Genomic DNA, 24,267 nt, shown 5'->3' with positions numbered 1-24,267 from the left:
GAATAATGAAAAAACGTGTATTACTTTCTTCTAAATTTATACAATGTACTTTAATACGTAAAACGATAAGCTTTGATTCGTAAGAATTTTCAAGAATTTTATTTACTCGCATCTCATTGTCAGAGCTTTCAGCTTTAATCTCTAAACAAACGGTTCTAGACTTTGAAAATCCAAATGAAATAAAGATTGTTAAATTTTCCGAAAAAACTGTAAAAAAAACGTGTCAAAAAAAAAAAAAAAAAAACAAAGAAAAGCAGAGCGATTCCCAAAATACACTTGTGCATTGGTATACGTATAATATTCGACATCACGACGAACTTTGTTCACCTGGCGAGAATTCGTAAGGGTAAATAAATGGGTCGGTTTTAATGTGCGCGTGTTGCGTGATAAATGCTTTGGGAGGAGGGGGGGGGGATTCGACAGTATAATTTATGAAAAGTACAAGAGCCTATATAAGAGTATATACGCGAGCATATGTAAAGATATAATAATATATAGTGTGTCGTTTCAAGTGTGCCACTCTCTGCATTTATTTATTCCTTGTGCCTCGAAATACGTGTGTCTCTTTTTTTTTATCTACCCCTTTTTTCCTCCTCGTCTTCCCCTCCGACGAGATGCGGAGGAGGAACAGCGCAGATGTTTTTTGTGGGCACAGTGACCGTGGGGTGATCGAACTGCTGATCAAACGTTAAACATTGCGTCTTCGACAGGGCTACGCGGAATTTAAACGCAACGATAGAACGTTTTAATCAGTCTTTTTTAACGGTGAAACAATCGACGCCCGCGCGTGCATTTCGGGGCCCTTAATTTGGGCCCAGAAACACGCGTGCAGGAGACAATCATCGACGAAACGGCGAAATAATCCTGGCAGGCAATATTTCTCTCGATGCCGATGGCTTCCGGTGCAAACAGACAAAGTAAAATATCTCGATGAGTAAGTCAGCGTACGCGTGTGCCTTGATTCAAATATCAACGTTCCCACGCATTGCGAAACGTCCTAGCGTCGAAGGATGTTCAATTTTTCGTGACACAGGTCTACTGTACAAAAATTTTTAAAAGACTTGCAACTAGAAAAATCCTAAGCTTTGTATAATTGTGATTCGATTAACGACGCGGTCAAAATGAACGCATGCTTGTTTTACATTTTTATTTTTCTTTATTTTAATTTACTGCCATGTAAGTGAAATAATTGAACGATTAAATCTGACGACCTTCCCGTGTCCAATTTATTAACTTCTTTTTTACCCTCCTAATTTTCACTCGTCATTCTTCGAGAAGGTAAATTTAATAAACTTGGACCCTCGAATCATCCGTCAATTATTCCCATGAAATTCTCCGAGAGATAAATTAACATCTCTTTGATCGCGTCCGTCAGTCCGATACTGTATAAACGGTTTCGAGAGAGAAGAAAGAGATTGATGAAAAAAAAGAAAAAAGAAAAAATTGAATCGAAAAAGAAAACTCTCCCGGCTTATTATCCCGTCGCGATCGTTTCATTCGACAACTCGATAGAGAGAAAGAGAGAGAGAGTGTAAAGTACCTCCTTGTGTTACGGATATTTATTTTTATTATCGTTAGGAGCGATCAGTAATAACGTTAATTAACAATTGGCTTTTCAAGAGGCTGTTTGAGGCATTTTTATTCCAGACGTGCAGGATCATGCTCGACGGTGCTTTTTCGTGTATAAACTAACGGAGATAAAAATCTTTCGACCCTGTTGCGCGGCTCGCTTGAATTGAAGGAGGATCGTCGAGGACTTGGTTCGTTAGGCGCGAGATTGCGGTTCAAGTGTGTTCCTACACAACTTTTACACGTGCCTAGACGATTCAACATTTATATTACATGGATATATGCACCATGTTTCATACATCCGACTACGTGTAAGTATGGATGGTATCGTATCGCCTCGATATCAGCTGTCGAACCCGAAGGAGATATTTATAGGAAAGGTATGGTCGATAAGACGGCGCCACTTTGACCTCTTGAAATTTTGAATAGGTACCAGAGTCGTTGTTCACGGTTCAATTCAGGCGTCAATTTGACGCCAAAATTAATTCATCCGAATTTCTGGATCAGCTTTTTATTTCATTCCGATTGTTTGAATTGCTTTTCACTTTTCTCATTAAAGGTACGTAAATATATGAATACGTAATTAATATGTATTAGATATGTAATTATACAACAGGCGAGAAACTGAGAAGAACGGTTTTTATTTATTTTTTAATATCGTTTTTCAAAGGCGAACGCGTCTGTTTCTTTGATTCAATGAAAGTAAAGGGAATCCCGATATCTTCTTTTGGTGATCGTAAAGTCAATTTAGAGCAACACTTTAGAAAGAAGTTACGTACGTAATTACAGTATGTGACGTTAAATTTCATTTCAATTTATTTTACCTGAATTAATGACATAACATTATATTGACTAAAGCGATTTCTTGATAAATTTATAGAATACAGAGAAAGAGAGAAAGAGAGAGAGACAGGAGAGAGAAAAAAACACGTTCTTGATAAACGGCAGCTTTTCCCCCACGATTTCCTCTTTTTTACGTTTGTCTTTCTTTTCCCTTCTTTTCCTTCCTACATTAAGAGCACATTTCCGTGCTCTCCGGATTCGCAATATCACCTGCCTCCCGAATAAAACGGATAACGCGTGAGTCGTTAAAGTTTCGTTAGTTTTCGAAGAAGGAAACAACGTCCTTGTCCTCGTCGTAATGATGGCAAGTCGTAACCCGGTCGACCTATTTAACACTTAACACTTAACACCAATAATATACCTGCTCACTACCTATCTGCGAAACGATAGAGGGAGAGAAAGATAAAGAGAAGAAAAGGAGACTCATGCCGAAGGTTTAGCACGTTCTCGCGAAAAGTATCGACCTCGTCGAAAGAAAATGACGATTTTCAAACTACAAGTTGACAAATTGTCGCGGCGCATTGTGTAGAATTTTCAGAAGTTCTAACTAGTACTGTGCGATTAATTGATCGATCGGTAGCTTCGCTTGATCGTTTTTCCAATTAATCGATCAACTGATAGTTGCGATTTACATACCGACTGATTTGCGGAATTATTACGAGTCAACTTCGATTAACCGATGAACCAAAGTTACCGATTACTCGATTAATCGTGCAGCACTATTTTTTAGAAACTCGATACGAGACACTCAAGTTCCCAAGAAATTCCACATACTCGGTACAAAAATGTCCCGATACGTTCAATTTAAATCGCAGACGACCGGAATTCCTCGCGAAATCGAATTCTTGGTAAAATTTTTTCTTCCCCCAGATGAATTTGTACACGGATTAATTTGTCGGATCGGTGTTCCAGGGTGTTATGTTTACAAGGAATCACGCGAGTTTTGAAACCTTAATAGTTGGGTGGCCGGCGGGTGTCGAGGATAAATGAGAACCGCAAGACACGGTTGCTTAGGAGGAGTATGCGATACGTTAGCTCTTGTCGCGGTAAAGAGATCGAGTTTCCGAAGCCTAGACGTCGTCGAACCGAGGGTTGGGTTTCCTCCTGGTGATCCATTCCAGCGTGGATCGACGAGTTGCTCTATCGCGAGCTTTTCGATCCCCGCATAAAATGAAAATCAAAAGACCCGAGGGCGCGGGGGGAATAAAAAACGGTCCGAGTAAAAGGAGAGAGATCGCCTTGTGAACGAACGACGATCGTTATCTGACGTATCTGACGTATCTGACGTATCTTACGTTATACACCGCCTGCACATTACTCCGTTTTATATAATTCCGTTTTATTATTATTTTATTTTTATTTTTTAGTAGATAACAAAAATTAGTTATTCACGAACGAAGGTGAACGGATTCTTCATAATTCATTCAACCTCATCGATGAGAGTGGACAATTCGTCATCGTTATTACCATAAATAAATATACATGAATTTCAACATTATAGAAAGATTTGCGTACCTTCAAAAAATAGTAACGTTCAAAAATTGGAAATAATTCAATTCTTTGGAAAAAAAAAAATTGTCTACATTTTTATAACTGTTGACACGGTGTAATATGTACGTAAAGTTTGTTATTTCTGTGACAATCAGCATTGCCAATTACAGCGAAATAACAAGATAAATTCTTCTCTTCTCCGTTTGCAGAAAATGAATATCTTAAAATATTCTTCCTAGAATTGTTTACATTCTCGCTTGCGTTCATGTTATTCCATTTATTTTTTCACAGATGGATAAATATATTTTTTTTAAAAAGCCGGTATACGCACGCATAGACACACGACGAAAGTTGCTCTCTTGCTTTACGTATTTTTCAACGATTCTGCAGCTCATCTCTTCAGCGTTGAAGACATTTTGCGTGCGAGCTACGTACACTTGGTGACAATGAATCTGAGACCGCTAATTTTTTACCCTAGACAGGTTACGTTGGCAACGCAGAGCAACCTACAGCGCCACAGTCGGCCGAACGCGAAACAAACTCAATCTCAATAAACGTAACGTAACCCACGACCGTCGAATCTAACCTTATTGTTAGAATACCGCAAGGATAATGACTTGTTGGATTGACACGTCAATTCTAAGGTTAGATTCGACGGTCATGGGTTACGTTACGTTTATTGAGATTGAGTTTTTTTCGCGCTCATCCGACTATGGTGCTGTAGGTTTCTCTGTGTCGCCAACACAACTGTCGAGAGTAAAAAGTTAGCCGTCTCAGATTCATTGTCTCCAAGTGTACATACCTATACATACATGTACATATACATATACAAGCGATCGCTGAGTGATTCACTCGCTCTTCTTTCGTCTCTCGATATCTCGACCGATGAATGCTGATTTTTAACGCTACGCAATAGCCGGTGGCGATTTTTTAGCGCTCACTCAGCATTGGGCGTGCATGCGAATGTGTGTATACAGACACCCTGGATCTATCTATAAATAGATTACCGTTTATCGCCACGACGGCGCTTCGACGTGTTACAGAGACTTCGTATCAATGATTCATGGCGTGTGAGGTTCCCGCCAAGGCGCCAGCCTAACCCAAACAATTATTATTAAATGATATAAAACTGGTATCTCGAGCCCCCCTCGTTTCTTCGCCACTTTACGTGTCTTTTTTTTTCGATTTTCTTTTGTTCTGGCTGTTGTTTATTCTTTATTATTTTTCATTTCACTTCGTAAAGAAACTTGTAATTAGCTGAATTAACGAGCTACTCGTTTATTACAAGTCCGAAGACTAACAAGAAGCTGCCCTTTCAGTTTTACAACCTGCAGCGTTCGTTAATTGAGGTTCGGAGGGAGAAAAAGGGAACAAAAAAAAAAAAAAAAGAGAGAGAAAACGATATAATATATTATAGGTGCAGTAAAAAATCTCCCTCCTTCGAACGTAAACTTTGCTCCAACTTTACATGCATTTTTACGAACCAAAAAAAAAAAAAAAAAATCGTATTCAAACATTTCTGGGCACTTTCGCTATATATTATACAAATTTACGACATACATATATGATATACGTATAACTATAAAAAATAATGAATCGTCAAGAATATATTATCAGACATCAAATGTAATAATTATGTTGCGATTAACATTCGGCAAATTCAAGTTGTAAACGAGAGAAAACAAAAAAAAAAAAAAGAAATTGACCGTTAGATTTCTCTGACAATGAGTTACTAGATCGATGACAATTCAAATATAAGAGAATACGGGAGTCTCAAGTTACTCGACGTTCAAGTATCTATGAAAGCTCGACAGAATAGTTAGATAGGTACAATGAATGAGAAAACCGAATCGAATAAGAGGCGGAATGCACAGCGTATTATAACCGATACAGATTGAGGATAAGCAATAACAGCGCGCACTGCGCATTATGAGGAGGCAGAAGAAGAAGAAGACGAAGAAGAAGAAGAAGAAGAAGTAGCAGAAGAAGAAGAAGAAGAAGATGAAGCGGCAGCAGCTCCATTCATAAATCCTCAAACACTGTACTCGATTCACAGACGTTTCACGGATCAAGTGGCGACTGTATTAAATATAGTCAGCGAGTGGTCGGAGGTTCGCGGTGAAGACAACACACCGCACTTACGAGTAAAATCCGCATCTGCGGTGGCGGTAAATTTTTATCAAATCACGTGGTTTGAATGCAGTGAATCTGCCGTCTGTATGTGGTTCAATATCACGGCGCTTAACGACCGTCTACTGCATAAACCGAAGGAAGATACACGCGTTGTAAACGTCGAGACGTGTATATATATATATATGTATATATATATATATACACGAGGTATAATATAACAGCACAGCGTATAATAAATTAGGTATATATACTGCTGCACGATTTCTGCACGTAAGGGAGTTTCGAGAATTCTTGTACGACGCGCTATCGCCGCCCTTCATTTTCCCTCATTACTGTATCTCCCCCAGTAAGCATTTACGTGACGCCCCTGCCGAATTCGCGATGTGGGATGCTTGATGGAAAACGACGAGAATTTGGTGCGCAATTTTGTTTTTCGTCGTGAAAAGATGATTCTTCGTTTCCTTTTACGCAGGTTTTTTTTCAACTTTCCGTTTTTACGTTCTCAGAGGAAAAAGGTAGTTATTGTAATCAGCCCGATAGTCATAATTTGAGTTTTCGCTAGATTTCCACGTAATTGAAGTTTGGAGAATCATCTCTAATCAATTTCAAATTGACATCTGGATTTCAATTATTTTCGACTCGATCCACGCGACTTTTCCAAACTTAGAACTTATTAGATTTTGACTTTAAACGGTTCGGTACTTTTTGAATTATTTTAATAACAAACTTCCAAAATATGAAATAAAAATTCTATCTTGAGAATGGCTGAATGAATTTGAATTAAAATTGATACCGTGAGATTTTCTGGGTCACTAATCACGATTTTAAGTTTAGATTTGCGAAATTTAAATTTGGCATGCTCGATAAACTGAAAAAAAAAAAACTAAAAACATTTGGATTTTTATGAAAATTAGTTTTTGGTAGAAATTGGTAGGCGTAGGTTTTTTGGGTCGCAGATATCGAATCCAAGGTCAGACTTTCAAAATTTGTAACGGTGGATCCATTACAGTGGTTCAAAATAAAAAAAATTTGTCATAATTTTATGTAATATGGTATCCGAGGTCTTTAAAATCGTTAATCACGAATCTGAATTTGTAGTTCGAAATTTGAATTGGACATTGTTCTTTTTTTTCTCTATAAACTTGGAACCTGCAGTGTGAGAACGTGGATTTCGAGGGTTGGTTTATGCTCAGTCGAATGCCGCCTGTTTTTTGTGTTTGTTTTTTTTCCTTCTTTCCCCCTCTCGCAGACTGTTAAAGACCGTACGTCGTTGTTTTCTCTCCTATTTATTTTTCTTCCCTTTCTCCCCATCGAAAGTGTATAACAATTTGGAAAAACGGTCACGTCGACCAGACTTATATAAGTATCACTGCTGGGCATTCGTTCGTCTCTCCCCGTAAATCATTCGCTCAAATCGCTCGACCTCGCCCCGCGAGTTCCCAAAGGCACGAAAGACTTACGACGTCGTTTGAATATTAAAAATCATCCGAGATTTTCCTTGATTACATTATTTTTCCTGTGGTTAAACACCCTCTTTTCATATTATCATTTTTACTTCAACGCAGGAGATGAAGCATAATTCTTATCTTACGCGCGATTTTGAAATTCTCTCTTATACAGTCGTGAGGATTATCCAAGAACTTGGAAAACCTCCTCGCAGAATCTTCGTCAAATTTGCGAGAGACTCGAAATTTGATACTCAAACTCTTGTAACGTTCAATCAGATATTACAATTTCATCGAAACACTTTACAGCGCACCTGTGTGTATGAAACATGAGGTTTTTAATGAAAAATTCGACAGATTTATAAGTGACAAGAAGTGCGAAGGCTTTAAAATAAGTCTAAAAATACATTTCGTAAAGGTTGAAAAATATATATATATATTGTTTTTTTTGCTTCGTTAATTATTTCAATTTCATCAGACACAAAAAGTGTCTAAAAATGACAATTTTGGATAAGCGGCAAAGCAGGGAAAAGTCCGGAAATTATACAACAAAAAATCAGTCGCAACGTACCTTGAGAATAATTCTAGTCTTACGTAGAAATTTACCAATTTCAATACACATCGAAAATAATCAAGATAACTGCACGATTTTCATATTTCATCTCGATAGTAAAAAGCGCATGTCAAAGATGCAAGGCAAAGTAGCCCCGAGTAACCATCGTTGTTCACTGTATTTAATACAGGCGGCAAGGCTGCTGTTCGTTTATTGTTGTATATTATGTTACAAATTTAGACGAACAAACCCTGGACGTTAATACACGTTGGTACTAAGGACGGGCTGAATCAGGGGAAAGATAGGGGGGGGGGATGGAGGGCGGTTGTTTATTTTTAAAAAGGCGTATTTTATTTCGGGTTTAAGGGCAGCAGCAGCAGCAGCAGGAAACGGAAGTAGCGATAGAGGTTGTCTGTACATCGCGACCCTCCGTGACCTTTGGCAAGTGCATGCTCCAAGAGCAGGAGGATTTCTACAGTTTTCAACGTCTTAGGTGAAAAAACAATGCTGCTATGCAGGCATTGGCCTCTTCGCTGTTATAAATAGGCAACTCATACATTTATCTAACGTCTCCGTTTCTATGTTTGTACGCAAACAATGGAGAAATATCGGGCATGAGAAGAGAGAAAAAAAAAAAGAAAAATTTAAATAAAATATAAATACAATAATCGTATGTGTATACATGTATTCGCTCCTGCCAATCAGTTCACGATTAATGAGCTTAGACTCGATAAGGACCAATTTATGAATTGTTATTACGTGTTAATTATGCGCTATACTTTCAATTTTCAATTGATAGCGTCCAACAATAGCAGGATCCTTTGTGCTTTGACGCTGTCAGTTCAAGATATAATGTCATTTTTTGAACATGCGTTTCTGCAGCTTCGTAGCAATTACGAGGGAAAAAATTTTCAATATCACCGATATTATATCATTGTGATGAGATATCACAGAAAAGTTGTACGAAAGGCGTAAAAGTTGACAAATTTTGTTTCTCTTCTCAGACCTGTGCGATCATTTTTCATATGAATAAAAAATCTCCCTTTCAATCTACACGCACTGTATATTATTGTTGTTAATTCAAACTGTATTCTCCTCCGTCTTAATTTACGCATATTGTACGTAATTGAAACAAAATTACACAGCCGTGTGGTGTTTGAGATATTATCGTACAAGGGTTTTTTTTCCTTTCCTTTTTACATTCAGACATACCTAATTACAGGTTATACAACAATTATACTCCCATTTCCGAAAATTCTCTTCCAATTATCGAGTTTTCCTCGTCTAGCGAAAATGCTCACGTAATAATAAACTGCTGCGAAAGATACCGTACCACGTAGCGAAGCTATAATTTAAGGAAATGGTAAAACGGCAGAGAATTATAATGACAATAAAACCGGTAAATGTCGTTCAAATGTCAATTACTACTTAGGGAATAAAAGGGTCGATTGTTTCTCGAGTTCGCTCGTGACAATTGTAAGCCTTAACGAAGAATTTGCAATTCGAACAATCAGTAACCAATTGTTAAATTAATTTACGATCAGTACGATTCGAATTATACGATGCTGCAGGAACACCATCGTCAATATTTTGAATTTCGGTGTATCAAATCGACTGCCCGATTCCCCCTCCGATTCTCCGTCACTCTCTCTTTCGCTTTCTCTCTCTCTCTCTCTCTCCCAACCTCTCACCTACCTCTTGGTTACATAAAATGCAGAGGATTGATTCAGGCCGCAAAAAATCCTGCATTCGTAATACGAGACGCGACAGGTTAATTTCAGTTCCGATATTTACACGGTATTTCGATCCGTTCCCGATAAAAGGATTCGTTTGATCTTCGGCCCGACCATTCAATTATCTACACGGTGTTTCGAACATTTGCGAAGCAGGAAAATGAAACACATGTCGCAGCATGAATTCCACTGTATTTGTTCGAATAAATTTCAATCCCGTTTCTCACTTCGTGACTGTAAATTGGTGGGTTTTTGGAGGGCGGAGGATTCGGAATGGATTAGTCACGTAACAGGCATCAGGGAAGCGTCACATAGGGGTAATAAATTTCAAAGACTCTTAAAGCGCAGTTAAAACTTACCCCAAACTATGAACGGTTTACCGTATAGAACAGTAACGGCCTGTCTAAGCTGGCGGACAATCGTTTGGGGGGATCCAACTTCCGCACGCGTATAATACATATAATCTTGTTATACCCGCATCCCGATAAATTAGCTGCTTTTCAAAGCCTCGATTACGTACACGTATAACCTCACCTAATTTTCCGAACAATCGTGTCGGACGATTTATTACGATCTTCCTTTTTCCGTTTTCCATTATAATGTATTATAGGTGACAAAGAAAAAAAAACTCCCTTGTTTTAATTTCGGTGAAAAAGCGTCAATTGTAGCAACAATTAATCCGAAATTTTTTTCTAACAAGTTTAACACAATACAAGATAATATGATAACGGAAACCATAAGCGGTGGAATAAAGTTGTTCAACGAACGTTCAGCTGTCCTCATAGAATTATTTTGTGCAAAGTGGCATTTTCCCACATCAGCTGGCGCGGCTAGTAGTTTACGGGGCTGGTGGGAGGGTGTTTAATTTATTATCGGTTAAAGCCGCGACAGCACCCCGTGTAACGAGCGGATGGCGTTGCACACACAATCCCACGTCCTCGCACGACAAAGGCGTTGAATTTACGCATTTACGTCCTTTCAACTGCAGACTGACGTATTACAATAATAGACAGGGTGGGATAATACCGTTAATATAATAGAAGCATATGGTTCGGCTTGAAACCACTTTCGCTGTTGATTCGTGATACGCCCGTCTATTCGAGGTGCGCGGGTAACGCACGCTTCGATCCCACTCGTTGTCAAAGGGGATATGCGCGGGGGAGGAAATCGAAAACAAAAGGAAAATTTCCTCGGTGTATTATTAAATGATTCCGGTATCGAAGAAACGAACGGAAAATAAACAAATGAATAAATAAAAGCAGAGGAAAAGCGAGACAATTTTTTGCACGACGTTTCAATAAGTCATTCGTGCATTTTCAAGTACGATTGCAAATTAACCGCCTCTCCCTCTCTCGTTGTTTCTCTCTTTTCGTTCTCTCGACACAACTACTCAATTCGTTTTTACGATCGATTCGCCGATCGATATATCTTGATCGATGTAAGTACGATCGGTTATTTGCTCACACCGATCGCGTCTTTAGTTGGAACTACTGGATTAATCAATAAACGAATGTTCTGTACCAAGTATTTACCAAATCAAACAACATGATCAATAATGTCAATAGATCAATATTAGCCAGATAAGAATGCACGTCCAAGTGTGCTTTCTTTTTTACCCAGATCACGTTAAATTAGTCAATAACCAACGAAATCGAACGTCACGCAGAATCTAGCTGAAAATCGGTCATGGACTGTCTAAACTTTGATGAAAAAAATAAATAAATAAACAGGAATTACAAACTATCTTTATGCAGTATGGTACAACAGTAATTTAATATTTCATTTCACCGTAGTCAGCATTAGCAAAACACGCGCTACTGCATTCGTCGGCGATATCGGACACGCAACAAGTATCTCATGAGGTGTATAAGAGAGGTGTACAAACTGTGTTCCGCGATGCATCGAGGGGTATTTTTTTTAAAACGGAGCAGATGTTTCTCCGGGCGTTTATGGAACAGCAGGCAATATCTACGTGGGCAGAGGGTAACGACAAACGTTCGGCATGATTTTCAATGCAGCGACTGCAACATAGAGGGATCGGCAGATTGCTCCGGAAACCGTAGGAAATCTGGCGTAGGAGTTCACGTTCTATGGGAAATTTTTGTTTACCTATAATACGAGGATCCAGCGAGCGTCTTTCTTTGGAACCCGGCGGTCAGACCCGGATTTCACTCTCCAAGCTTCCCTGCTCTTGACAAAGGACCAGCGATTTTGGAGAATCGATGAGCGTAGAATAGCAAATAAAATAATATACATAAAAATCGATAGTGAAAAAAGTGCAACGAAATTTATATATAATTTGGGCTTGAAAAATTTTTGTATTTTTAATAATGCATCTTTAAAAAGACTCGTTACTTTGTAACTTTGGGATTACTTGGAATTTAGTAAACCGTTAATAAATTATCAACAAACTCAGATTTCATGAATTCAACTTCTTCGGTAACCCTCAAGGTTCGGAGTACGAATTTTTATTTCAACATTTCGATGAGTTAACGCTGCTAACTTCAGCCTCGTTAGGATAATCTTATTTCCGCTTAGATTACGCATATCCGTTGCGTAAAATGATTTAGATTATTTGGACAAAATGATAGAAAAAGAAAGAAAAGAGAGACTTGAACTCTGTTGAACAATATACCTGCGATATGTAATAATTCATCGACATTTCCATAATTAAAGAGCGATTTCGCCACCGTTTTTCGAGACTCACCCGGAATAGTGAGGGACGATTCGTTCGCATGTAGGAACGCTGTTTACTAATGGGGGTCGTGCCCTTTAGTTGGACATTAACCGTAAGTGAATTTAATTGAAAAGTTCCCTTTCAATTGGCGTGAGAGAGAGAAAGAGACAAGGCGGAGAAGATACGTTGAAGCTGCAGAGAACTCGCACTGTTCGAGAAGTTAAAATATAACCGCTATTACACCAGCTTGTAAACTGCGTTTCAACTTACATCATGATGAGCATGTGTGGCAGACGTTACGTGAACAATTGGTCTCCGACTTTTCGGAGTACGTGTCGAATTTTTCACGAATCTCTTCTACCGGCTATATATTATATTGTTTCCACAAAAATTCTCCACCATATAATGTAAGATATAATGTAATTTTGTTGTTAACTTTGTTTCAACTCTTTAAAAATCGATATTCTTCGTCAGACATTGATTCAAGACTTTGAAGTTTTCGAAATATTTTCTCGGATGCTTATGGTAAAAAATTTCGTCACGCCACAATTACTTCGACAATTGTGAAAACCTCGTATAATAACGATATTAGTAAATAATATTAATATTACGCGTGGAATATGCAATCAACAGTTTCCTCCCACAGTTATTGTTGCACCTACGGTGCATATTAAACAAACATCGTATACAAGTATCACCTCGACTACTTTCGAAAGTGGGTCACAGTCAGTAAGTCTTACAGAGTTGCAACGCATTCATTAAACGAGCAACAACAACAGCAGCAGCAGCCCTTTATTTATTAAACAGATGCAAACGTTTTCATTGAACTTAACTAACCGAACCGCGTCTGACAATGAGGACTTTTTAAGTGTCTTGGGTAATTGAACCTTCTGCTCGCTGCGCTCTTCGAGTTGCGTCGCGTCGACGATTCCATTGTCCGAATTAAAATTCACAATTCAAACTCATTTTTGCGATTTATAATTTTGGGTAGTCCCGCCTAAGGAAAGTATTAAATACACAAATTTGACAACATTTTTCACATACTCATATTTCTCGTCTCGAAATACGAGGTAATTGACACCAGGATCGGATACGTACGCGGGTATATACACGTACACAGACCAGCTGACAGCGTGGCGATATCGTTACGTTGTAATCGTGGGAGATTGAAAAATTGCAACGTAAACAAGTTTGAGATACGACAAGTCGAACGACTGAGTAAAATAAGAAAAGTTTAAAACCATTTTACATGCTCACCCTCTGACACTCCCTTTTCGAAAATCCTCTGCCTCTGTCACTTGTAACTTAATACGTGTGTATATACATATACATACACAATATATAGTATCACGCACAAAGTTTTTTGCACACTATCACTTAACGTTGTAATTTACAACCCGAATAGTCTCCAAAGAAAGGAGACTGTAAAAAACAATAGTACAAAAAAAATAATAATAATAAAAATAACGAGGGACCGGCAGAGTCGGAGGAGAGAAATGGGGAAAAAAGAAAAAGATGATGGAGCGACGAAACGAATTCCCGATATGTTATCGCAAAACCGCGCTGACTCAACGCTCGCTCTTCGAACGCTGCTCGCGTACTGTTGGCGTGCAGCGAATGCCAGTATGGCGATCGACTCGACGAGGCGCCCCCGGATAGATGCCTTTGTCCTCAGTTTTTACCCCCACTCGGATTTCCGTTGGAACCGAGCGCTCCGATTGGCGGATGGCCGCGTTTATTTCCGGTGGATCGGAGCGATTCGAGCCGGCAACCGAGCCGCGCTTTTATCTCCTCTCGATGGAAGCTCCGAGGAATAGCTCGATAAATTTCACGGTTATATTTGCATTTTAATCGTCACGAGGTGTCGCGGCTCCGATGACGTCATAGAACGATAGCGAGCAGATCCGAGGAGGTGTTCGAATCGTGGCCCGGTCGATGTGCGCAAAAAAGAACACCCGAAGTTGAAGTTTCAAGATGAAACAGTTTTGTTTTTTTTTTTTGTTTTCGCTCTTATAATCGCTAGGAGGGGGCATCGGTTTTATGAATTCAGAATTACGACCAGATGCTACAATTGCTTCGCTCGCCGTCTTTAATTCGCACGGTTTAGTTGCAAGTAAGAAGATATCGGTTGTGGAAAAAAATAAATGAATAGTTGTTAAGAACAAAGTTATACGGTAGCGGGGTTACATTTTCTACAGTTTTAGTTACGATAGTCCTCGGGAAAAATTTGAAAACCGACGAGTTATTTGACAAAAAACAAATTCCTGCATAAATTCAAGATGGTGGTCGAAGAAGCTGCTGTTTGAATTTGGTCGAAATTCTGGATTCAGATTATCAATGTGATAATCCCCCCCCCAGCGATGGAAAAAATGAAAATTGTGACATCGCAAAATTCTTGCAGAATTGATGAGGCTGTAATATCAAGTGCGTAACTTAATTTGCGCGGTTCTTCGAGTATCTAAACGCGTTGTCGTATGACGTCTATAAGGCAATTTTTCTAACCGAGAGTCCAAGGTAGGTACTCAAGACTCTACGGATTCTCTTTCCCACCGTGAGCCAGCGCCTATCCTCATACCTCTGGAGGAAATTTGATATTTATTCCGAGTGTTGACGAGGTAGAATTCGAAGCGGAAAGCCTAACCGGCCAGCCAGCCGTGAATCAAGACACTAAGGCAGCGTGATGACCGAATAACTGGCCCTCTTATAACACTAGGGGAAATAAAAATCCGCTTTTTGTTCACGCAACCGATGAATTTCGTACACCGATCGGCGACCAGGAGAAATTATTGTTCGTCACGAGCAATTTCTTGTCTTCTGAGTCATTCTGAAAATGTTGAGCAATTATTTATCTACCTGATTTAGCAGTGCCAATTTTGAGAAAAATTACTTTACCGAGAAATGTCAAGTTTCGGTACATTCGATCATGTAAGCACCGAATCTAAAATCCAAGTTTTTGTTACACGATATACAACTTTAGGTTGAATTCACAATTCCACACTTGAACTTTGTTCATACATACAATGCGACAAAATTTAGAAATTTAACACTGATTTACGAATTGAAGTGATGAGTTTTGTTTTTCGTATTATTTTGGTTAAAGAGACTGCTGCCCGAATCTCGTTTTCAAAAACGTTTGACAGCTATTTTCAATGGATCTGTCAAGTTTATAAAATTTTTTTTTATTTTCAATTTCGTTTCAGTATGAACTTGAACTCGCGACTAGTACGAAATTCTTTTCGTCCAACAATTGACACTTGCAAGAGTCATATTTCTCTTTAAGGAAACAAAAGAAAAGAAGAGAAAGAGAGAGAGAGAGAGAGAGAGAAAAAGAATAGAACCAAAAACCAAGAAATACTTTTTACTCAGACTTTTCCTCATATCAGTATATAACCTCAAGCCTCCTCCAAAAAAATCCTCACATCCCCCTGACCGTTTAGATATTACATCAACGCTATATATAAAAAATATCGAGTATACGAGAGAGAAGAAAAAAAAGTAAATAAGAAAGAAATGAAAGCGAGACGGGGGATAAACCCTGAACAAGTTTTTAGCAATAGAGGAAAGAAAAGAAGGAAGGAAGGACGGAAGGAAGGAAGGAAGGAATAAACTTTGGCCGAGGCGTTTTTCGTTCTGATTTTGATGGCTCCGAGGAGCAGCGGCTTCGCAAAGTCTCGCGAACGGAGATCGCAAGGAGAAAAAGAGAGAGAGAGTGAGAGAGAGAAGGAGAGGGAGACTCGGTGGACCAAGGCGGGTCGCTTTCATCTCGGATGATGCTGGGCCGGGGTTCTCAATTCGATAACTCTGCAGCCGCGGGCGGAATTATGCCTATATAGGCGAGTACCGTCAGCTTCGCAGAGCGTGTGGGTGAGTTATACCTTCGGCACACAGGTAGGTGCATACATTCGGGGTATTTACATAATTTATTCCGCCGCTTGGATGTGCCGCTTCTGATGCACACGTGCCTGCTGCAGTGTTCGTCATCACTGTGGGAACGAACGATTTTTCGGATCTTCGAAAGCCCCGCACTCCCCTCGGTGATGAATTACTGTCCTCTTCTTCTCACCGGGTCCATTCTATAAATTCTCTATTCAGATTTCTAGCCTCGCACGATCGCGCCGCTTCTTGCAGCAGACGCGGCTGCGGGAACAGACCAGAAATTCGTTTCGATTAGAACGTTTTTTTTTCTTCTTCTTCTTTATGCTTTACACACTCCCTCCTCTCGATCGCTTCTTCTTCTTCTTCCTCCTCCTCTTCTTACGGTTTCTTTTTCTCTTCTCTGATGTGTATATATATATACATATATATATATATATATATACCTATTTCTTCAACGTCGATAATGTATATCCGTCAGAGTTAGATGAAACATTCGACGGCATGTTCGATTAGCTGGCTCGTATATAATCGAACAATGTCAACTATTGTACGTTGCTTACACTTCTGAATAACGCAATACAAAAATTTTTCGTCCAATTTGACAATCGGAGCAAAAATTTTTTATTTCGTATTGAGGATGAGTAAGCTATACGCGACGGTCAGTCCTCTTCCCGCTTCGCAGAAAAATCGTATTGGTTTTTCATTCTGCCAACTTTGTTACAAAATTTCTCGATTACCCGATTAAGAATTGCATAAAAAGCATGAAATAATCATTTCCGGACAAGTTAGCGAACGTAACATTTAGTTGAGATCAGAATGATGACGGACTTGGACGGAACGCTTTTGATAATATGGCCGATCATCGTTGAAACGAATAGAAAACTAATTCTTGACCTCACGATATTCTCGTACTCGTAAAGTTTTCTCTTAGTGGTATTCAGAAATCAAGGAACTTGACTAACACATTTTTTGGATCTCATTGTTAGACAGTAAAATTACCTGCGAAATTACGAGGATGAATTTAGCAATGTAACCGTAACGATGAATGTTTAAGAAAAACCGCTAGTCCGCACCTTTGTGACTTTTCGATATTTAGTAAATCATTACAAACAAAATAAACCCTAATTCTAAAAATTCAATCCTTGAAAGTCATCTTAAAATGCCCAACAATGATTCCTTCTCCTGACGTATTCCCACGTTAACGTCAGTAACTTCAGCCTCGTGCAAAATCGACTTCCAGTCAACACAGTTATTTCCAGCACGATGTAACTCAAGACTGTTTCATTACCTCCAGGTTATTTTATTCAAGGTACGATACGGGCCGTACGCACATCCACATCCACCTTGTCAAAACTTCCAAAGTTCTGATCTCTGACCTGTTTAATTTTCCGTGACAGCTCTTGAACCTACCATAAGGTTTGCCCCTGTAGAGCGAACAATTCGACGCGAATGAGAAGAGAAATAGTCTCGGGATGCACTCACTCGGCTGTACTTGCATAGGTGTAGCAACATACATCATCCTCCTCCGCCGCTTTCTCCTCACTCTGCTTCACCGGCGTCCACATCGTCTCTTCAAATTTGATTTCACCCGTGAAATGGGGGCGAGCCATGAAACAACACATCGACGTGTAGAGTTTCCACCCTTGTCTGGCACGTCGGAGTATTTGGTCGTAATTGGTGTAACGTATATGTAAGTACGTACCTATGTAACGTACGCGTTCGTTGTGCAAGCAGCGTTTAACGGTAGGTAATTACCGAAATTTCCAGACGAGGACTTGCCGCAATGTTACAACGGAGAGTGCAGACGAATGGGAAGAGAGAGGAAGGCATCGGGTGTAATACCGGTTGCCTTGGAGACGGCTTCTGGCATGTGACGTCACACCGCAGCCCCCTCGTGATCGCGAATACACCCCATCCAGGACTACCATGCTATATTACCACTCTGCTCGCCCTTCTCGCCATCCTCTTTATACCGACTCCTCTCACTTTCTCCGCATCCCCGAATGTCCAGGCGACCTCGTGTAGGTGCCAATTTTTGCCCTTTTTCACGTTGTGACAACCGATATGAACGACCTTCGTTATTTCGGTTTATAAAAATTCTTGCCATCTTGACACTTTGTTGGAGGGTATAACGACTACTCGTGCGATCGTTAAGTACCCGTAGATATGCACATACGTGCGTACGTACGTAACTAAAAATGACAAGACATAACGTGAGACCAATGAATGGAAGAAATATGAAAGGTCAATAACATGGTTGAAGGTAACCGGACGTTGTAAAACGAATCAATTGGGTCATCGAATAAAAACTGTACACGTTATAATTCGCGTGAAGGTAAGTGTACCGGATATTGATTGACGCGTTTACAACCAATTACCGACCCTTTTATTTTACAAAATCGTAAACTTACGGCACGAATTGTGAATTTCTCGACTACTCGAACCAATTACTACAGGATTAGACACTACAGATCTATTTTTTAGTAATTTTAGGACCAAGGATCAAACATATACAACCAAAAAAGGTGTCCCAATGATTGGGACAGGGTCGATAACTGGTACACTTACCTTATACCTACGACAGCAATGAGCAGAAAACGTGAAATAAGGAAACCCATTTTTTTAGTAGCGACCCAGTTGTAAGTTAGTGAGAAGGTCAATTAGGTCTGGGAGAGGTCGATAATTGTCTGTCAAATCAACAACAGAACGAGACGAATTATCGCAGCACAACGATACAGCTGAACGTAATTTCTGCAGGGTTGAAAATTGGCAAATCAGTTGGGTATTGTTCCTTCGCGAAGTGTCGGTGGTGGTAAATTTGCTGGGAGTTTGAGCGGATCTCCGGAGACAGCGATCGTCCGCCAGCGTCCAGAAGTTGTTCGCGGAACAACTGGAAGCGATATTCCCCTGACAAACGAGGGGAAAATTGAAATTTCGGGGACCTTTATCGCCCGCGGGATCTCATCCGCCCCTGTAGGATGATATCTTCATGCCCTCGCACCCTTGTACGGTTTTCCGCCGCTGCTCAGGCGACGAAATGAAAAATATTCTTCCCCACGCATGCGATAAGGCTGCACGGCGTATAAACCACATACGTGCTCTACTCGATAAATAGACTACGGTGCAGCAAGTGCGCAGCTCGGTTATAAGGTATAAATACGATCGGTTTATTTCCTTCGTCATTTCGTCGGAATATCGAAGCCGAGGCTCTTCTGCGTTATAATAAACTCGGTGAATTATACGTATGGAAGTCAAACTACGCACGCTGCGAATAGGTTAAAGATTTCCTGTTTGAAATTATCGTTTCGCGCCATGATGAAATTTTCTCTGTGCTCATTCGCGGAATTTAGACAGCTTCGGGCGACGTTTCGAAAGTCCAGAATATTTCGACATGATTCGACTTTGGAAAGAAACAATTCTAAAACAAGCTTCCGGAGGTATTAATTCGTATAAAACTTTGTTCGGAAGTTTGTTGCTTGGGTAAAATTGGAACTGAAGTTGGAATTGGAATTGCGTGAAAGTATTTACCAGTTAATTTGTTTACCGAGTAAGAACATAATTATATCCTGGAAAATATTTATTTTACAAGTACAGATATGAAAAAATTGTATAAAAATCGTATTTGCCGACTGTGAAATATACGAAACTTTATTGTTTTTTTTTTTTTTTTTTTTTTTACAACAGTCAAGGTAAATAAGCATTTCGGAGCATCAAATATATGAAATATTTGCCAAATATCATACTATTGAAATAAATATTTGATTGTGTGTTTTTATTTTGGTAACTCAATGTTTTACACAGACAGCGAATGGTCGGGGGATTTTTTCTCCTTTCTCTGCACCTGGTGAAAATCAATGTACGAACGGTAAAACCGGAGAAAAAGAAAATTGATGAAAAAAGTTGATCGCAAAGATTTTTATCAAAGTTTGGTATGCAGAGGAATGAAAATTACTCGAATATAGTGTGCATATAAACTTTACGATGATAACGAACTAATTAATCCTTTCATGCATACATTTTTCCTTACATAGATTCTCTTAAAATTTTGCATTCACGGGCTTTTGGGGTCGCTGATTACGAATCTGAACTCGAAATTCAAAAATTCATAATGGTGGGTCCAATATGGCGGACATAAATTCAAAAATTTATTTCACTTTGATGAAAATTTATTTTGAATGGTTTTTGGGTTCGCTGATTACGAACCTGCACTCGAAATTTTTAAATTCAAAATGGCGGACCGAATATTACAGGACGAACAAAAACAGCAAGAGGAGAAACATTTTTTGGCGTGTATTTAGCCGGTGCAAAAATTGCAGAAACAGATTGCAGAGTAGCACAAAATGCTTTTAGCAAAAAAAAAAAAAATAAAACTTGGCATTAGTTACAAAAAACAAAAAAAATAGTTAAATAAATAAAATGCTGCACAAAAATAGAAAATAAATAAAGGGTTAAATACCAGTCCACCTCTACAAGCTTCAATATCATACTGTGTGTATACATGTAACATTGTTTTAAGCCGATAGGAGGAAAATAAATTAACCATAAATACCAAATAAAATATGTTATCTATTCGAGATGACATAATTAGCCGAGATTGGTCAGCGGTCGTGTATTTATGTAATGGATTGTTGGCTTATCGAGAGCAATGCGCGCACATGCATAACTGCAGTTGCAGATAGGATGGGAGGGCTTATCAAAAATTTATCCCGGGGAGTATATTTTATAATTTCTAATTACTTGCGCGCTCTCTTCAGGGTTCGAACATCGGAGCGTGGAACCTCTTAACTTTATTGCTCACAACCATGTGCGTGCGAGTTTTCACCCATGAATATAGAATGCGCGTGCGTTTGAGCGTGTGTGTGTGTGTGTGTGTGAAGAGTAAAATATTCTTCGGGAAACGTATTTGCTGTATCACATGTGTGTGGCTTTACGCTTGTATCTGGTTCACATACGTTCAAACCCTTTCGGGGAAATGAAAATCGGGGTGGGCCAAAACAAAGGGTCGTTTTAACTTTTACTTCTAGATCGTTTTTTTTTTTTTTGCTTTTTTTTTACCTGACTCATACCTATAAAACCGACCCTGCCTCAATTTTCTTGTTAAACCCTGCTATTTACGGAAAATTCATCACCGTTGTAGAAGTTACTCTGTTTATTGGTAAACAGCTCGAGAGAATTTAATAAAACTGGTATTCGGAGGTGAAAACAAACACGAGTCAAAAGCTTTTTGGAAAATTATTGGTTTCCGACGTTTTTCTTTCAGCTCTCATTTATATTCGTTCTTTGTTAATATATTGTTAGAAATGGTGAATTCACCTGTTTTGCCACCCCTTCCAATGATCCAGTAGTCATTGTAGATAAAAAAAAAGCTTAAGCTTTCATACATCATAAAATGAATAAGGTGGCTACGTCAAACAGCGTTATTGTAAAAACAGTCCTGTTTCAGACTTTCGACCGTAAACACGAATTGCCAATAAAGCATTTTTTCTCGTCTTTTAATTTCGGAACTTGTTCTTTTTATCCTGTATCGCCTGGTTCGTTACAATATAATCCATAGCATTCCAATTCAGAGCCTCATCGACGAGTGTCGTGAAATTTTGAAAGATCAAAAAATCAATGTATAATTTTCAAGCATGAAATTTTATCAAACATTCATAAAATCAATCGTTTGCGATTATCAATTTCGTCACGGGTCGAGAAGTATTTTCAAATGAGAAGGCTTAAAAACTTTGCGTACTGATAAAAATAAACGAAAAACCAGTCGATATATTTTTACTATCGACATTCGAAAAAGGGCAGAAAGTTATCTAATTAAAATATCCGCAAGTACCACGAATTTTAGCATTCTTTTACAAATATAATTGCGAAGCAAAAATGAAAAAAACATTCTTTAAAGTACAAGGTACAAAGTATATAGACTCGATTTAACGCCAATGGTTACGATCACGCTTTACCTAATCGCAGAATTTTTTAAATAACGCGAAATAAAGTGGAACGAGTGAAAAAATAGTGCAACCTGTTCCGTATACACGCCGAGAATTTTCTCCTCATCATCTCATCTCGTTACGTCGTCTAACTTTTGCGGCGAAGCTGTTCTCGGGAGCCCTTGGATTTCTTCGAGTGGTACCGCACGATCCCATGCCCCGAGTTTCTCCCCCATAAGAGGACCGGAAGTGGGTACGAGCCCTGGGGGTGAAATCTCGCCGCGAGTAAACCGTCGTATACGTGCGCGTTGACAAGACCGAGGACGCAACCGACAACAAATACAAACCCGTATACGCAGCCAGCTTGCATTCCATTCCGTTCCATCCCATTCCGATCCCAGCAAATCGACGTTATACGTAGGAATTCAACCCTCGCGGCGTAACACGTGCAAAACTTCAATCTCCCGTCTAGCCGTTCAATTTTTACTCGGTAATTGGCGACGATCGTCCCGTAATAACGCTGATTACATATCCTTAAATACACGCGAGTTTTCCGATTATTCATTTAAATTTATATTATTTAATATTATTTATACCATTCCGGTCCGGTCGTTGTTATAAAAGTTTCGGACTGTCAAAATTAACGCCTCGAGAACATTTTTCGTGGATAATTAATCAGAATCGTTCGAAATTTTGAGTTTGCGGCAGTTTCTACTGCACCTTATACCGCAGACGAGATTCGATGCGATTAATTTCTCGTACGATTACGATATATCGATAATTAATTGCATTGGGTTAACGCACTGAAAGAAGATTCATTTTGTCAGTAAAATAATTATCTTCGCAACTTAAACTTCGATTACAAATTATTGTTAGAGTTACAAGAAAATATTATAAATTAACTAAGTGTTCACTGTGATCATTGTCGATTCGGTAGAACAAAATCTTAACGTCAATTGTTACGCCATCATCGAATTATCGCGACAGTATAATTGACGATATCGAAAAATAACAGTCAATTAACACAAGCTTTAAATTCCCCGATCACAACTACCGGTATAATTTTAAGTAAGAATCGCAAATGTCAAGGATCGTGAAGTTCGTTAGAATTAGGAATTTCTTCCCGTAGCGGTACGAACAACATAATTATAGTGACGAGAAAGTGGAACAGGAAATTCGACTTTCTACACCACTGATAACGACTGCGTCAAGTATGAAAGCCCCGAACGCATCGTTGAAGTACGTAAGTAAGGCAGACAATTTGCGAAAGACCGTAATCAAGCGGGTTGCTCGTGTTGAACCCGCAGGGTTAAAATATCCCGCCGACCTTCCGGAGTAAATTTATTTGGGCTTTTCGGCCCGGAGAATCTGCATATTTCAACGCCTGCAGAGGCGAGAGAAAGACGGAGGACGGAGATCTCCCGAGTCGATTCGAGGTATCGCAGTGACGGTGCACGTCAGTGACCCTCGAGCCTCTTAACCTCGAGAAACCCTTTGCCGAACCCTTGGAGGTAAACAGGACGCTGATGTCACTCGAGCGCTTCTCGTTATCTTCAACATAGCCTCTCTCTCTCTCTCTCTCTCTCTCTCGAGTCGCCGAAGACACCGAGCATCGATTCGTCGTGGGATCTGGAAAGCCATCGAGTGGTCCAAAAAGCGAGACGTCGTCGTCTGGTCTGAAGCAAAGTCAGACGTTTGGTTACACGTATACCACTTTTCTCCAATTTGTAAACCCCGGCTTGAACGAGCTCGCTCCTTTAAAGTTACGCGCGATGATAAATCAAGCTTCGAAAGCACTCAAAGTCTCGTCTGTTTGACCAGATATAAAGACAAACATGCAGCCCGTCAAGTAACCTTGAAGGAGGCGAATGACTCAGGAGCATGTTCGTTGCAGGCTGCGGTTTCCAGTCGTCTTTTCGACCCTACGGACGTGCGTTCTCGTTGTACAGAGAAAAGTATGAGCTCGTCTCGCGCCGTTTCACTTGCAAACAGAGTAGAGCGCATGTACGGCATACCGATTTATTAT

General features: G+C 39.5%; 1 protein-coding gene across 4 annotated transcripts in view; it reads right to left on the bottom strand.

The window, feature by feature from the left end:
- LOC107220800 overlaps positions 1-24,267 on the bottom strand; it is an 85,330-nt gene that overhangs the window by 31,852 nt on the left and 29,211 nt on the right. For 3 of the 4 annotated variants that reach the window (XM_046745822.1, XM_046745844.1, XM_046745837.1), the window contains exon 1: positions 13,702-14,053. The exons of the other annotated variant lie outside the window; for it this stretch is intronic. The gene's annotated coding sequence lies outside the window, so the exon portion shown is untranslated. Of the gene's footprint in view, positions 1-13,701; positions 14,054-24,267 lie in introns of those variants that run through there. 4 annotated transcript variants of the gene reach the window in all.

Source organism: Neodiprion lecontei, chromosome 1 (genome assembly GCF_021901455.1).
Source record: "Neodiprion lecontei isolate iyNeoLeco1 chromosome 1, iyNeoLeco1.1, whole genome shotgun sequence".
Lineage (NCBI taxonomy): Eukaryota > Metazoa > Arthropoda > Insecta > Hymenoptera > Diprionidae > Neodiprion > Neodiprion lecontei.
Note: the sequence above shows the minus strand (reverse complement) of the source record. Positions and strands in the feature narration are given on the sequence as shown.